Below are 15,232 nucleotides of genomic sequence, written 5' to 3'. Positions count from 1 at the left end.
CGGGTGCACGTGCCCCTTCGGATCACTACATTTGTATCTTTAAGGTAAATACCCAGTAGTGCCATTGCTGGGTCATAGGGTAGCTCTATTTTCAACTTTTTGAGGAACCTCCATGCTGTTTTCCAGAATGGGTGCACCAGCTTGCATTCCCACCAACAGTGTAGGAGGGTTCCCCTTTTTCTGCATCCTCGCCAGCATCTGTCATTTCCTGACTTGTTAATTTTAGCCATTCTGATTGGTGTGAGGTGGTATCTCTTTGTGGTTTTGATTTGTATTTCTTAGAGGCACTTTCTAATGGCAGTAACAAGGGACAATAAATATCCTGTAGGGTATACTTAGCAAATCAAACAACAAAAATTGGGCTACTAGTAAACAAGGTGTCAAATGATGGTGATGAATAAAGCCAAATAGTAAACAAGAAAAATTTGATACTGATATTTTTATATTTCCAGAGTTTAAAATAGAACTATCTATATTTTAAATATTTTATATTTTCATTTAAAGAACTTAAAGTTAATTAATAGAAGTTAAATGAAAGATCATGTAAAATGTTCTTTACTTGCATTCTGTGAAGAAACATGTATTAAGCATCTACTATATGCTTGGGTACAAGGTACACCTGCCACTGTTTAAAAAAAGTATAGGGATAACAACTGACATTATACTCCATCGAGGGAAATGACAAAAATGTACAAGTAACCATAATATTTAATATGCTTGATATTTGGTAATACATGGTAGAGTATATAGAATATGATAAATACCATAATTCAGATTTAAAGAGTTGGGAGGGTTCAAGTGAGAGCCTCCTCAAGGTAAGATTTCAAGGAGCAAGATGGGATTTTGGTGATCTTGAAGGAAAGGTAGAATTTTAATGATGATGATGATGCAGGAAGAAAGGTATTCCAAAAATAGAGGATTATGGACAATTAATAATAATTATTTTTATCATAGAATGTATGCTCCACCTGCCAAGGATTTTTGTTTATTTGGTTCACTGATATCAGAGTCCATACTCTTACAGATCACACTATAGAAACAGAAAACTGATATATTTGTAAGACCAAAAAGGTACATTAGGGGTTTGAGGCCCAAACTAAGAAGTTTTAAATACCAGGTTAAGGAGTATAGATTTATTCTAGAGATAATCAAACTGTTTCAAGACTCCTAATCAGGGAAATGTTAGGATCAGAACTGTGTTTTAGGGAAAATGGTCTGGCAGCACTGAGGAGGACAGATTAGCCTGGGGGGAACTGGAGTGAGACAGGAGTTAAGAAGTGATCTGGTGTCTGCAGCTGGGGGATGGGGGGGTGGCACGGTGATGACAGCCTTCACATGACAGCCTTCATATTAGTGGTGTGAGTGATGGTGGTGGGACGATCGTGACAGATGAATGTGCTTCTGGACATAAAGAATGGAAAGAGTTTTATGACTGATTCCAAATTCTGGAAAGGAAGGCATTGAAGTAAGAGATCAATCAAACTCTTTGGTCTTAACTGACAGAGAAAATATTAAACCATTCGCAAAAAAATGAACTTTGTGGAGGAGATGATGGGTTTGAGTCTATGTTTGAGATACCAGAGGAATACTAAGGTAGGCATATCCTGTTGGCATTTAAAGTATAGGTTAGGAGCTCACAAAAGAGATACTGGCTGGATATAACCTTGGGGATCATTTACATGGTCGTGGTGTTTGAAATATAAGGGTGGATGGGAAAGATCAACAGAAGAGGACAAGGCCTTGGGAAACCCCTAATATTTTGAAGTGTTGGAAGAAAAAGACCATGAATGGAATGAAAGAAAAAGAAGTTTGTAGAAGAGAAGAAACCAAGTAATTAAATGTCCCAAAACCAAGGAGTGTTTCAAGAGGGAAGGATAATCAACTGTGAAGAAGAAAAAAAAATGTCAAGCGTGAAGGCTCAAAATGATTTGCTAATTAGGCAAATTTTTGTGAGCTTCAAGAGTGCAATTTCAATAGTGGGTTGAGGACAAAAACCAGGATGCAAAATAGTCACTGTGAATATAGATTATTTGGAAGTTGTACATGAGAAAATATAGATACCAGATGGTAGCTTAAACTGATGAGGTGGAAGAAAGACTTCTCTTTGTGAGTTTTGAGAAAGAAGGAAAACAGTACTGGGCATATTAAAAATGCAAGAGTAAGGTGCCGGATAGAAAAAGAAGATAAAGGAAGGGCTGGATTTAAGGATGCTGGGGGCCTATTATATATATTAATATTATATATATATTATATATATATATTTGAATACATTTGAAGTAGATACAAGGGAAATTTAATTTAAAATTTAAGATTCAATGAAATGGTTATACTTGGCACAGTGGAAGTCAATGCCATTTAATCTATTTGCATATATTTGACCTAAGTTATTTTAGAATTACACATATATGATGTATTACAATCTTTGTCTCATTTGATACTTAAGTAAAAGACTATAGATGATATCTTCAGATTCTTGCTTATAACTATATGGAAGTCAAGCAGTTCCTTTTTAACCTGCATTTTTGGTTCTGTTTTAGTTGTTTCAAACCATATCACACAATGAGAAAAAGAACATAAGCAGATTGACTGTGCCAAGTAAATGCTATTAAGTGATGTTGTATGTTACAAGTGGATTCTTTGGATGGCTTTCATTTTTAAAATTATTTGCTAATGAACAAAACTTTGTGGACCTAACGTACAACCAACTCTTGATCTTCATGAAACTCTGTATAACAAGGTAAGTCTTCATTATTCCCACATATAGAAAATAGATATTTATGTAAGTACAGAATTCAAAGCAAATGAACTATGTACCTTGTTATTCCAATTATGATGGATCTAAGTTAGATAATGCATTGCATTCTAACTTGCTTATAAAAAGTATTAAGGGGGACTCTATAACAGAGAATTACATTATTACAATGTTAATAACTTGACCTAGAGCAAAAAGGTTAAAGAATTGCTCAATTTGGGCCATTTTATATGGACAGCTACTATTATGTCTCCAGTAGTATTTTTGCAATAACTCAACAATTTATTGAACAAGCATTTGTTAAGTCCCTACAATATTCAAGCTCCAAGCTGGGCACTGAGGTTACAGTGAGGAATGAAACAAAGACTCTGATATCCAAGTGGAGGACGTAGATTTAGAGAAAAAATTATTTGAAATACAGATTATGAAAAGTCTATGAGGAAAATCCGATGATATGTTAGAGAGTAACTGGATGGAGGCTTCAATCATATTTGGTTGTTGCATCAGGGTGCAGCCATTAATAAAAAAGACAGAAATCACATTGAGACTTTATGAATAAATTAAATAAGTGTTAGAGACATGGAAAAGCACAAAGGAAACATTAAAATGTCAGAGGAATAACTACAGGAAGCAACTATCACAACAGGGTCTGGGCGGCAAGTGGAAGAGGTTAGAGTAATCAGAATCTAGAAGGTCAAAGGTCAGACCCTTTGGAGCTAGGACTCAACTCTTTAAGGAAAGGGCACTGCCCAGCTGCTAATTCTGAGTAGGGGGAAGAAATGGGGGCTAGAACCAGTTGCTGTTGCCAGGGCAACACTGACAGAAACGCAAAAGGAACAGGAAGGAGCACAAGTTCCTTCTTCCCTCCCTCTGCTTTCCAAGATCCCTGTGGTCTAATGTAACCTATTGTTGAACATAACAGGAAGGCAGCTGGTGAAAGACACTGCTGGCAGAGTTCCAGCCCCAGCTCCACAATGCAGAATGCAATGGTGGATTTCAAGCTGAGAGACAATCACTGATCAAGTGACAGGGAAGGGGGTCTCTAAACAGGTGACATCTGAGCTCAGATCTAAAGAATGAAAATAAGCCCCACATGTTAAGAACTGAAAGAAGAGCATTTCAAACAGACGAAAGGGCTTAAAGCATACAGCATCAGAAAGGAAACAGAGTATGATGAGGGACGGGGGTGAGTCTGAGATAGAACTGAAGCCAGATCATGCTCACGGAAGTGCAGGTTCTTGGGTATAATACTACATACATGCACACCTTATGTCAAATGTGCTCAGAGCATTGGGAAGCCACTAAAGGTTTAAGAAAAAAGTCGACTATTTGCTAAATACCCATGGAGTACGAGGCACCATGCTAGAGAAGGATTCTTTTGAACAAGGATCTCATTCTCTCTGCCTTCTACACCTGTTCTTCTGTCTGCATTTTGTTTTCTAGTCTACCCAGTTTCCCAAACCAGAAACCTCTGAGTCATTTTTTCTTCTCACTCCCCACATCCAGTTAGTCACCAAATTCTGTTAACTCTACCAGCAGTTACTAAATAACCCTCTCCTTTCCATTCTCGCTGCTACTACCTTGATCACTCCTCTGCCCCAAGAACTGCCCTCCCCAAATCCATTCTTTGCACTGCTGCTAGAGGAATCAGTCCAGATCACAAATCTTCTCAGGCTAAGACTCTGTTAGAAAACTGCTGCAGCAGATGAGGGCCGAGCACCCAGTTAGGACATTCAAAGTCCTCCGGCACCTAGCCCCTCCCTCCTCCAACTCCACTGTTCGCCTCCCGCTCTATGTAACACTGGACCATTTGCAGTTACCCCTTCAAACCACGTCATTTTAAGCCTCGACACTTTTGCCCAAGATGGCTAATCTTTCAAGACTTAGCTTGGGCCTTAACGCTTCCAAATCCCCAAATCTCCAAAATGGACTAAGTGCCCCCTCATCTGGCTCCCACTTATCACTGCATCTCGTTGGAATAGTCTGCTTATATGGCAACATTTAAAATATACCATGATTTTTATTTCCCTCTTTTGTGATTTCTTCGCTTTTTAATACGCCAATAACCTTAAAAAATGGAAGTGAGATAATACCGAAGAATTTCATCAAGCTACATCAGAATTAATATCAACATGGAAAAGAGGAGAGAAGATTTATGCAAAAGTGTTTCCTGGCCTTGAAGCAGGAAGAACAAGAACATGGCAAAGGGTGATCCATGCAATAAATTTGCTGAATGAAGAAATGGATGATTAGAAATCTAGTCAATGGTGCTCATATGATGAGAGGAAGAATCTTGCATCCGACAGAGGACATTCAGGATAGAAGACAGGAAAAGGAGTGTCTAATGCAAAGATAACAGGAAACCCTCTGAGCCTGCAGACTGAAGCAGCAGTTATATGCGGAGACCTCTCACTAGGGCCTGGTGCCTTTCAACATTCAAGTTATACATCCAGCCCTCAATTCTGCCTGCTATATATCCTACGAGTGTGGATGCCATAGCCTCTGTGACACCAACACCTGGTCCCAAATTAAGTTATAGTTCTTGAAGAAATAAGAATACAGTCATCCTCTCAAAAACTAGCATGGTTCATGTTTATTCTGAAAAACTGAGTGTTCACTGGGCCTTGTCAAAAGCAAGTGTTTAAGTCTAGAATACGGTGACCCAAATGAAGTAAATTCACTAAGGTAGTGGGCTCCCAGGCCTGAGTGGTCAGTTAGTATCCTCCTGTATCCCTCCATCCTCATGTGCAGGCAAGGGGGTGTGTAGGTAGGTGGGACTCTGAAACGCTTGGCTAAAACACAAGGATGAAGAGGATGTTCTGAAAGGGAAGAGGAGAATCTTCTAACTATGCAGAAAAGCAGGGACGAGCAACCTAATCTCATGTAACAGTCTCTCCTTATCCTTGGGGGGTGCACCCCACCACTCCCGGTGGGTGCTTGAAAACAGGGACAGTACCACACCCTATATTAACTCTATTTTTTCCTATACATACATACCTTTGATAAAGTTTATCAATTAGGCACAGTAAGAGTTTAACAACTAATACTAAAATAGAACTATAGCAATGTACATAATAAAAGTTATATGAATGTGGCCTCTCTCAAAATATCTTGTATACTGTACTCAACCCTCTTGGGGTGATGAGAGATGATAAAATGTCTACATGATAAGAAGGGAAGAGAGTAATGGCATTGTGACGTAGTGTTAGGCTAGTAACACTAATCATCAGATGAAGAATCATCTGCTTCCAGACCAGACCACTGGTAACTGAAGCTGCAGAAAGGGAAAGAGGGATGACTGTAGCCTTGAGAGAGAGGAAATGTTACAGAGAACTCCATGTATTCTTTCATATTCATTTTTTCATCCAACATATAATGACTGAGTGCCTCCTACAGCACATGTCCAGAATACACTAGATGCTGGAGGAAGGAAGATGCCTCTGCTCTCTAGGAATGCTACATTCTCTCGAAGCTTTGCTTTATAGAAGCTCAAAGTGACTTAAATATGTTTAAGTCTCTGAAAATTGGGATCTAAGGAAATTGGTAAATTATGAATTGAGCACTAAATGATAAAAGGTGTCTTCAACTTTCTCAGTATGAGATCTTTGTCCTGCTAAGTTGACTTTTCTCTCCAAGGAAGCCTCTGTAAACCTCACACCATGACCCAGATCAGAGCTACCACTCCCGAGCCCCCTGGGCTCCACATGAGTGGGGGCAACACTTGATCTCAGTGGCTGAGGTCAGGGCCGCTGGGTCCCAGTGCTCTCCTCTTACTTCAGAGACGATGTCAGCACATTGTGATGCAGGAGCAGTAGCACAATGCCCAGAGCAGCCCGGCCTCCCGCATTTCTTTCACTAAGTGGTTAGCTGCCTGCCCAATAGACATAAACACCTTCTGCCAAAGAAATGTGAGAAGTATTGGAAACCTGCTGTTCGGAGACTATTCTCCTGAGTAGACATCCAGGAGATCTCCAGAGATCCATTTCAGCCTCGCATCTATGTAAGTGACGGTGTGATTACTGCGATTTTTGGTGTGAACCTGAGGAAGAAGGAAATGGACAACAGTTGAATGAATTCTAATCATTCAAGGGCAAAAATGTCTGTTTCCTTTCCAACTTTCTCTTTTCCTCTTAGTTTCATATCTTACACTGCAACCAAAACAAGCAGAAAAGCTCAGAGACTTATATCTATCCAGTTACTGCATCTTTCTTGAAAATGATTTCACTGAGAATTAGAGTTAAAATGAAAACAAATTTTCTAATTGTTTTTAAATTTTGGTTTTCCAAGCCATCAACCCAATTTTCTCTCATGAGTGAGAACTGAATGAACTTATAGAAAGACAGTCATTTTTAATTATTCAAATGAGAGAGAAGATCCAGAATATAGGGCTTTTCTGTTCAAAGCTGAAAGGTTAGTGGGGTGGGGACCCATGGAGAAAGAGGGGTCCAAAACTGCCAAATGTTCTCAAAAAGTTTGCACTCAAAAGTGCAACCAGAACTGCCACATCAAATTGCGATAGACCAATCCTAAAAATATGTTTATTGGTGTGTTAAAAATCTTATGAAAAACTAAGGAAATGTCATGTTTCATAGTGCTATGCAGAACCAATCTCAAAGCACAAGTACCACAGAGAACAGTTTTAACAAGTAATGGGTAAATACTGCCATTTAAGACCTTTTATGTAATTATGGGCAAGAAATAAGACACAGAAGAAAAAGACAAGAGAATGTAGGTGGTCAGAATTCTCTCAACGTTGCTGTAGGTTTGAAAAAAACTTGATAATAAGAAATCGGTGGGAAAAAGCCAAATGGGAATGGTAAATAGCAAATAATTATAGACAACAGTTAAGGGGTGTTTATAGACACCCCACCAAATTAAGCAGTCAGAAAAGTCCCTGAAAACATTTCCATGTTGGCTCCTAGACTCCTTCTCCCTCCCTATCCCAATTTCCGTTAAACTCAAGCTGTCACCAGTTCAAAAAAATTCCCAGTGACTACATTCAGTCCTGGGAAAATCAAGACATCCCACCACCGCCCACTGGTGAATATACTTCATATCCACACTATTCTTAGCCCTAATGGGGCCTTCGTGATTTTGAAACAATTACTCAGATAGGGATGTCTGGTGATGTCACGGAAAGTCTGGAGCAAAGCTGAAGAAGTTCCACCTCTGAAGTGTAGACAGCTCATTGCTTCTCTCTGCTTGGTTTCACAATTAAACTACAGGCATTTGTTTCTGGCCTGTAATCAGATTTAATATGGGCTCTCTCTACCTTTTCTTTTACTGAAAGTAGCTAACAGTGCTTTTTTGAATGACAGTAATAGTGTAATTCTTCAGAAAAAAATGCATCCTTTTTTAAACTATCTGCTGAATTAATCTCCATTCAGTTAAAGCTGCTAAAGAGAGAAGAGGATGGGGAGGGGTGTTCTAATTAAAGGAAATAACAAAGAATGTAAAGAATCTGCCAGTGACCTAGTAAGCTGGGATCCATCTCAAATAGAATTAGATTCCTCTGTGCTCTGTATCACAGTTAAAAACCTTATACATGCTCTCTGGTACATTGCTGGCTTAATTAGAAGTATAAAACATTTAATGAGCCCTAGTGAAAGGCAAAAATTATTGGGAAAATATAAACTGTAATTGTGAAAACGAATACACAATTCTGGTAGAACAAGTTATAACAAAAGATTCTGTGTATCTGTGAAATGAAGCTAAGTCCCCAGGATGACCTATAGCAACTCTGCTTTGTTCCTCTGTTCTAATTCATATATTCACTCAAACCATATTTATTGTAATTCCATAACATATACATTCATTGGCCCTTTAATGTGATTAATCTATTTTAATACCAAAATTTACTTTTTCATTTATGAGTTTTATATTGCATTACTTTTCATTTATGAGTTATATATATATTTGTAATATTAATAAAGCAAGATAGTATGGAAAATTCACAAACAATTTGCATAGACAGACCTTGCTTTATTTTTAAAATATATTTATGTAGCATCTACAAATGTTGTGCTTATTAATGTGAATAACATTGTGGCAAATTGCACTCGCAACATTTCTCTGCAGACTTCTCATCATAATGACTATGGTCATATCATTCTCTATCCAGCAGTGGTCATGCAAAAGAAACAAATGCACTAACGCATTGTCTACATTTATCCTTATTAAAAAGGTATCCACAGAAATGGTGAAAATGTTTTAAGTTAGATTATGGTGGTGGTTTCACAACTCTATAAATACCCTAAAAATCATTCAATTATAGCCTTATTCTTTGTTGTTGTTGTTGTTGTTGAAGATTTCAGTTATTTATTTGAGAGAGAGAGCATAAAGGGAGAGGGAGAGGTAGAAGTAGACTTCTCACAGAGAGCCCAAGGCAGGGCTCAGTCCCAGGATAATGGGATCATGACCTGAGCCGAAGGCAGACACTTAACCCACTGAGCCATCCAAGCACCCCCAATCATAGCCTTTATATAAGTGAGGTTGATGATATATAAATTATATCTCCCTAAAGTTATACTAAGAACTGATCCATAGATTAAATTTTTAAGAAAACAAAACTATCTGTAAAAGTCCAGACACACAAATTAGAACTATTTTTGAATCATCAAAATTAATAACAATTTCTCAGAAGGGGTTGCTGATTGGATAGGATGACTGGGGAGCTATGAACTGTCAGGTTGCTCTTCCATGGTCTTCCCACAGGAAAGCCCAGCAGAGCACGGGGAACTTGTCAGTTGAGGACCATGAATTACTTACTGCTTTGTAAGAGAAAATCATTTCTCAAGCATCAGTTTAGCCACTGGACACAATTAATTCTGGTACCTCTTAGAAGAGATAGTGATGTCCCAAATAGATTCACACCATGATTGATAATTTCTGCTTTTAAAAATATTTAAAGTTGTAGGAAAACACTAATTATATATAACATCCAAGATATGGATAATATACAATGCTGTATATTTTATGTATTATATAAATATAATATATAGAAATTTATAAAACTTGAAAGACACATATATGCCAAAACTTCAATACTATCTCCAGATACTGAGAGCAAACCTAGTAAACAGTTAATTAAACAGGAGATAATTTTGCTTTTGGACTTTTGACAAAATGTGTAGTGGTGTGTGTGTTTAGCCGAAGTCGGCTTCAAAGCCCAATTCATATGTCTCAAGAACAGTGTGTTCTCAGGATATTACCAGACTAATTGGGGAGGTGGGAGCAGGTTTTGTGGTGTACAGATCAGTAATCTCAAATGACAGTTACAATAAAAATAAAACTAGTTAAAATTCAGCATGCACTTACCATCTCTACACAGAATTCAAAAGTGTCAAAATAATTCCAGAACAAATGTTTAGAAACAAAGAACCACCACACCAGTGAAGACAAAAGATTCTGTTACATGTTTAGCTTCTTAGCTGACCTCCCCTTTGTTCTGGAGTTCCAAAGGGATGAGAAGGGCAAGGCCTGATAAGGCTGCAAACCCACTGAAACTTTTTCCTGTTCCTTCTCTGTGACCCTAAACCCAGAGTAAAACTTCCTCCCTCAAGAGGTCTTCCCTGATTGCTCTCTGGAGAGACTGTTCTCACATGGAAGGGGTCCACATAAGGACTGTGCTGGGAAGGGGCATTCCCTAGTCCTGGTGTCCTTGGAACATTCACAGAGTAGCAAGAATTTGTGAACACCAGGCATACCACATGTGGTCACTTTCTTAGAGTGATGATTTTTTTTTTTTTTAATATACACTATCACTCACTTCTGAATGAGCAAGAGTTGACTACTGCATTTCCTCAAATCCAAGACCCATCATTTAGTATACCCATTATGTTATGGGCCACTGAGAAGGACAAAAATGTTGCCAATTACATAACTAAATGTTTTTTTATTACTTAGATGTTTTCCCCACAATGTCTCTCATATTCTACTCTATCATCCTCTGTGCATTTCAGTGCTCCACTCCAGTCTCTGGGAACTTCTTCCAAGCCTTTGACATGCCTTTTGCAAGTTTTGTGCTGGAGCTTTCTTAACCACACCAGAAGGTGTCAACAAAAGGTTTTCAGGTAACTATTAGAAACACATTTTATTTTTATTTAAGTATGAATTAACATACAACGTTCTATTGGTTTCAGGTGTACAAAAGAATGATTCAACAATTCTATACATTCCTCAATGCTCATTAAGATAAATATACTCCTAACTGCCTTTATCTATTCCACCTATCCCCCACAACCACCTCTCCCCTGGAGACCACCAGTTTGTTCTCCATATTTAAGAGTCTGCTTCTTTGTTTTGTTTTGTTTCTTTAATTTTACATATGAGTATATGGTATTTGTCTTTCCCTGAGTGATTTATTTCACTTAGCATTTTACTCTCTAGGTCCATCTATGTTGTTACAAATGGCAAGATCTTGTTTCTTTTTTATGGCTGAGTAATATTCCATTTTATATATCTAGATATCACATCTTTTCTTTTAAAGATTTATTTATTTATTTTAGAGAGAGAGCATGCACACTCAAGTGGGGGAAAGGCCAGAGGAAGAGGGAGAATGACTCCCTGCTGAGTGTGGTGCCCAACATGGGACTCAATCCTACAACTTGGGATTGTGACCTGAGCTGACATCAAGAGCCAGCCACTTAAATGACTGAGCCACACAGGAGCCCATATATACAACTTTATTCATTCATCTATCGATGGGCACTTGGGTTCCTCCCACATCTTGGCTTTTATAAATAATGCTGCAATAAACATAGGGGTGCATATAACCTTTTGAATTAGTGTTTTTGTTTTCTTTGGGTAAACACTCAGTAGCAAAATTACTGATCATATGGTAATTCTATTTTTAATTTTTTTAGAAGATTTTATTTAGTTATTTGAGATAGAGACAGCGAGAGAGAGCATGAGAGGGGAGATGATCAGAGGGAGAAGCAGATTCCCCGTGGAGCTGGGAGTCTGATGCAGGACTCGATTCAGGAGGTCCAGGATCATGATTTGAGCCAAAGGCAGTTGCTCAACTAACTGAGCCACCCAGGCGCCCCATATTTTTAATTTTTTGAAAAATCTCCATACTGTTTTGCATAATGCCTGCACCAGTTTGTCTTCCTGCCAACAGTGCATGTGGGTTCCTTTTTCTCCACATTCTCACCAACATTTGTCATTTCTTGTCTTTGATTTTAACCATTGTGATAGGTGTACAGTGATATCTCATTGTAGTTTTTGTTTCCCTGATGTAATTTGTGTTTCCCTGATGACTAGTAATGTTGGGCATATCTTCATGTGTTTGTTGGCCATGTGAATGTCTTCATCGGAAAAATGTATATTCAGGTCCTTTGACCTTTTTAAATTCAATTATTTGAGGGTTTCTGATGTTGACTTGTATAATGTTGAATTGTATAAGTTCTTCATTTATCTTAGATATTAACCTCTTCCCAGATATACCATTTGCAAATAAATTCTCCCATTCAGTAGATTGCCTTGTTCTCCTACTGGTTTTCTTTGCTGTGCAAAGCTTTTTATTTAGTGTAGTTCTGACAGTTTAATTGTGTGTCTGTTTCCCTTGCCAGAGGAGACTTATCTAGAAAAAATATTTCTACAGCCGATGTCAAAGAAGCTACTGCTTATTTTTAAAGTAAGTTTGTAGTTCCAAATCTCATATTTAGGTCTTTAATTTTGAGTTTATTTTTGTGTATGGTAGAAGAATGTGGTCCAGTTTCATTCTTTTGCATGTAGCTGTTCAGTTTTCCCCATACCCTTTGTTGAAGAGACTATCTTTTTCCCATCTCATATTGTAGATTAACTGACCATAAAAGTATGGGGATCAATTCTGTTGATCTATGTGGCTAGTTTTGTGCCATACTGTTTTGATTATTACAGCTTTGTAGTATATCTTGACATCTGGGGTGTGATGCCTACAGCTTTGTTCTTTTTCAAGATTGCTTTGGCTATTTGGGGTCTTTTGTGGTTCCATACAAATTTTAGGATTATTTATTCTAGTTCTGTGAAAAACTTTGTTGGTATTTTGATAGGGATTGCATTAAGCATCTGTAGATTGCTTTGGACAGTGTGGACAATTTAACAATATTCATTCTTTCAATCCATGAGCATGGAATATCTTTCCATTTGTTTGTGTCCTCTTTGCTTCATCACCAGTGTTTTATAGTTTTCAGAGTTCAAATCTCTCACTGCCTTGGTTAAGTTTATTCCTAGATATCGTATTCTTTTTGGCGCAATTTGCTTTACAAATTGTTTGTTTTCTTTTTTTTTTTTTTTTAAGATTTTTTTTTTTTAAAGATTTTATTTTATTTATTTGAGAGAGAGAGACAGTGAGAGAGAGCATGAGCGAGGAGAAGGTCAGAGAGCGAAGCAGACTCCCCATGGAGCTGGGAGCCTGATGTGGGACTCGATCCCGGGACTCCAGGATCACGCCCTGAGCCGGAGGCAGTCGTTTAACCAACTGCGCCACCCAGGCGTCCCAAATTGTTTGTTTTCTTAATTTCTTTCTGCTACTTCGTTAGTAGTGTACTGAAATACAACAGATTTCTGCATATTATTTTTGTACCCTGCAACTTTACTAAATTCATTGATCAGTTCTAATAGTTTTTTGGTGAAGTCTTTAGAGCTTTCTATTTATAGTATCATGTCATCAGCAAATAGTGAAAGTTTCACTTCTTCTTTACTAATTTGAGTGCCTTTTATTTCTTTTTCTTGTCTGATTGGCATGGGTAGGGCTTCAGTACTATGTTGTCAACAAAAGTGGTAAGTGGTAACAAATGTGGTAACATCCTTGTCTTGTTCCTAATCTTAGAGGAAAATCTCTTAGTTTTTTTCACCATCAAGGATGATGTTAGCTATGGGTTTTGTATACATGGACTTTATTATGTTGAAGTATATTCCCTCTAAATCAACTTTGTTGAGGATTTTTGTCATGAATGGATATTGTACTTTATCAAATGCTTTTTCTGCTTCTTTTGAAATAATCATATTTTTTATCCCTTCTGTTATCAATGTGATATATCACATTGATTGTTTTGCTAATATTGAACCACTCTTACATTCCAGGAATAAATCCCACTTAATCATGATGAATGGTAAGTAATTTTAATGTGTTACTGTATTTGGTTTGCTTATATTTTATTGAGGATTTTTGGATCTGTGTTCATCAAAGACATTGTAGCTTTATTCTTTTTATAGTGTCTTTCGTTTGGGTATCAGGATGATGCCAGCCTCATAAAATGAATTTGGAAGTTTTCCTTCCTCTTCTATTTTTTAATAATGTTTGAGAAGAACAGGTATTAACTCTCCTTTAAATGTTTGGTAGAACTTACCCGTAAAGCCATCTAGTCCTAGACTTTTGTTTGTTGGGAGTTTTTTGATTACTGATTCAATGTCATTGCTAGTAATTGGTCTGTTCAAATTCTCTATTTCTCTTGATTCAGTTCTGGAAGGTGATATGTTTCTAGGAACTTAACTGTGTCTTCTATGTTTTCCAATTTTTTGGCATATAATTTTTGATAATCTCTTACAATCATTCATATTTCTGTGATATCCATTGTTCTTTTTCCTCCATTTCTGACTTTATTTATTTATTTTTAAAAATATTTTATTTACTTATTTGATAGAGAGAGAGAGAGACAGTCAGAGAGGGTATACAAGCAGGGGGAGTGGGAGAGAGAGAAGCAGGCTTCCCACCAAGTAGTGAGCCCAATGCAGGGCTGGACCCCAGGACACTGGGATCAAGACCTGAGCTGAAAGCAGATGCTTAATGACTGAGCCACCCAGGTGCCCCTGATTTTATTGAAGTCTTCTTCTCTTTTTTGACAAATCTAGCTAAAGTTTTATCAGTTTTGTTGATAAGAACTAGCTCCCAGCTTCATTGATCTGTTCTGTGGTTTTTAGTCTCTATTTCATTTATTTCTGCTCTGATCTTTATTAATTCCTTCCTTCTACTGGATTTGAGCTTTGTTTGTTTAGGTTGGGGTTTTGTTTTTTTTTTTTTTTCCAGCTCCTGTAAGTTTAAGGTTAGGTTGTTTATTACAGATTTTTCTTGCTTCTTGAGGTAGGCCTTTATTTCTATGATCTTCCCTCTTAGATCAGCTTTTGCAGCATTTCAAAGATTTTGGGCTGTTGTTTTCATTTTCATTTGTCCCCGTGTGCTTCTTTTACTTAAGGACACATTTTTTTTTAAGTATTTTATTTATTTGAGAGAGAGAGAGAGAGCATGAGAGGAGAGAGTTCAGCTGAAGAAGCAGACTCCCTGCCGAGCAGGGAGCCCAACCTGGGACTCGATCCTGGGATTCCAGGATCATGACCCGAGTAAAAGGCAGTCTCTTAACCAACTGAGCGACCCAGGCGCCCTTAAGGACACATTTTAAATGGCAGTTAAATGCAACCTGTAGAGTACAATCAGTGTACTTAATTTAATAGAACAACCATGATTGAGTTCGTGCCTGTGCAGCCAAATAACCACCATGC

The sequence above is a fragment of the Neovison vison genome, chromosome 13 (assembly GCF_020171115.1).
Source record: "Neovison vison isolate M4711 chromosome 13, ASM_NN_V1, whole genome shotgun sequence".
NCBI classification, from domain to species: Eukaryota; Metazoa; Chordata; class Mammalia; order Carnivora; family Mustelidae; genus Neogale; species Neogale vison.
Note: the sequence above shows the minus strand (reverse complement) of the source record.